The 2470-nt window shown below is 48.5% G+C and overlaps 1 non-coding gene across 1 annotated transcript; it reads left to right on the top strand.

The window, feature by feature from the left end:
- Positions 1–1454: 1454 nt before the first annotated feature.
- TRNAE-UUC (transfer RNA glutamic acid (anticodon UUC)) lies at positions 1455–1526 on the top strand. The gene has a single exon. It is a non-coding gene; the product is annotated as a tRNA-Glu (tRNA).
- Positions 1527–2470: the final 944 nt, after the last annotated feature.

Raw genomic sequence — 2470 nt, 5'->3', positions numbered from 1 at the left:
AGTCAGAAAGAGAAGGTGATGAAACCACGGGCTTCATGACCACGGAAGCATATAAATGCAAATTCCTTTGTGTGAATGTGAAAGGGGACCTTTAACAGAAAACTTTCTGTATGCAAGTACTGAAGGACTGGAAGAAAGGTTTTACCTCTCTCTCACCTTCACGCTGTAATGAGCACGAAGTCCCTATTTAAAAGTGAGGGTTTGTGAACAAGTCTGGGGTGCAGTGTTTTCTTTTTAAAAAGGGAAGTAAGAAAAACCTGTCTGGCATCTGCTTCCCTACCTAGAGAGCTCCCACCCTCCTCCTGACTGACTCAGACCTAAATTATCTTGGGTAGCTTGCAGTTTTTACTGGTGCTGGGAAGGATACGCTTCCTGGCCCCTTCTTTCGGAGGACCAAGCAGCTGAAGCGTAGAAGGGGGCTCTGAGCGTTTGGCCCCTGCACACACACTCCTCCACCCTGCAGTACTCAGAAATGAAGGCATGCAAACCCTACAGTCCCGACACACAAAGACACCTGGTCCTCCTCTTCGAAAAGTGAAAAGCTTTAAATTAGCCAACAGAAACTAATGTTTGGCTTAAAGTCATAAAGGTTGGATGGCGTATTAAAAGTACAGAAAACTTAGAGCGATTTCTGTGAAGGTGTCGTCGTCGAGCAGTGGTGGAAATCTTTGTGTATAAAATGCATGACAAGTAAGTGTGAACAAGCGAAATTCCTGGACTGCAGGATGTGTTCACAGGCAATTCTTCTGGATGGAGGGAAGGCTATATACTGAGGAAAATTAGGTTTGTTCTTCAGTAGCTTTCACTGGCAGTCAATTAACTTCAAAAGAGACACTGAAATTGGAAAGCAGAATGACAAACACAGTCTGCAGCCTGTAGGAAGTAGGATAGAATTGTGTTTTATTTCATGAGACTGCTGTCTCCTAAAATATTTTCTATTCTAATTTTTATGAGAGTCAGGAACAGGAATACAAATGCTGTGTTTTCTCCTAAGTTCTTAGGGCTGGATGAGTAACCATGGTTTAGGCAATTAATTTTTGACTTAAGAATTCTCATTTTAGACAACGTGAATGCTTTTATAATCCCCACTGCATGCTCAATATGAAACATGCCAACGCCAAACATAGCAGAGACTAAAGGATAGAAAGGACTATGTTAATGAGAAATGTATGTTGCCACTCTCTAGAAAGGTTTTCAAGGGACTGGGTTGTGGGATAAGTATTACTTTTAGTATAACAAGTCACTTCTGGAAATAGGTGTTCAAGCCCTCACCCCAGTTTCTGCCTTTCACAAAGTCTCCATACCAGCGAGCCCAGCTTGATGAGCTTGATCTTGCTGGTGGAGGAGCTGGAGATCTGAATGAGCAGTGGGGTAGTCAGGCTGCGCTGGAAATCTAGGGATTACGGATGTGAGTGAGAGAGGAAGTGTCCAGTGAGGAAGGCCACTGTCAGGGCTCCCATATGGTCTAGTGGTGAGGATTCCTGGTTTTCACCCAGGCGGCCCGGGTTCGACTCCCGGTGTGGGAATCCAGCATACGTGGGTACCAATTTTCAGCTGAATGTCTGATAGACCAGGGTCAGTCCTGGACTTTCATCCATTTCCTAGAAAATTTCCTGCTGAAAGTCAAGGTGTTTATGCTGCCGGAGCAAAAAGCTTTAATTAAAGTTGGGTTTCAGCTATGAGACAAGTCAGCGAGAACCAAAGAGTTTGGGCCGAGGAGAGCGAAATTTTTTCTGCAGGATGTGCCAGGAAAGAACTGGTCGCAGAGACCCTCCCTGGGGTCAGGACAACACACCGAGGGGGTGTTCTGGGACCGGTGGTGGCTTTGGTGTTGCCTTTTCCTTGCTGTGTTCAGGGGGCTTGAAGGCTGTCCAGGCTTACCCCTAGATAAAAATCAATATATCTCATACTGTGCAGCTTCTTTTTGCACACGTATCAAATTTCTTGACCCCTCTCAAAATGAATCAGGCGCATGGGCTTTTTTTTGTGGAAAACGCTGGAGCCCAGCGAATCTGGCCTTAGCCACAGGCTGTCAGGGAAACAAAGGGCGAAGGCAGGGGGGGACCATTACGGAGCAGCCCAGCTACAGGGGCCAGCTTCCCTAATGAGCTTGACAGCATGCAGGGCCACCTTGCTCTTCATATGTAAAGCTAATCCCTTGCCCTCCCCGACAGCCGGTATTTACATTTGCAAATGAGCCCATCTCCCCATGCTGCCTGTGGGTGCTCGGAGGGGCTGGGAGGCACAGGGAGCCCGGCAGCATCTGCCTCCCCGCCAAGGTGTCAGCCAGCGCGGGAGGTGGAGGAGCAAGCGTCGCAGTGACGGGAATACCAATGGGGCTGCTGTCTGACCGAATTGCTCCCACAGGGACAAGGTCGCCTACCCCCTCGCCGGCCCCGGGCGAGCGCCTAGCACGGGCTGAGCCCGGCTTCCTTCAGACTTCTCTTGCTTCTGCGTAGGTCGGCTGGTG

The sequence above is a fragment of the Dromaius novaehollandiae genome, chromosome 4, assembly GCF_036370855.1.
Source record: "Dromaius novaehollandiae isolate bDroNov1 chromosome 4, bDroNov1.hap1, whole genome shotgun sequence".
Classification (NCBI taxonomy): domain Eukaryota; kingdom Metazoa; phylum Chordata; class Aves; order Casuariiformes; family Dromaiidae; genus Dromaius; species Dromaius novaehollandiae.
Note: the sequence above shows the minus strand (reverse complement) of the source record. Positions and strands in the feature narration are given on the sequence as shown.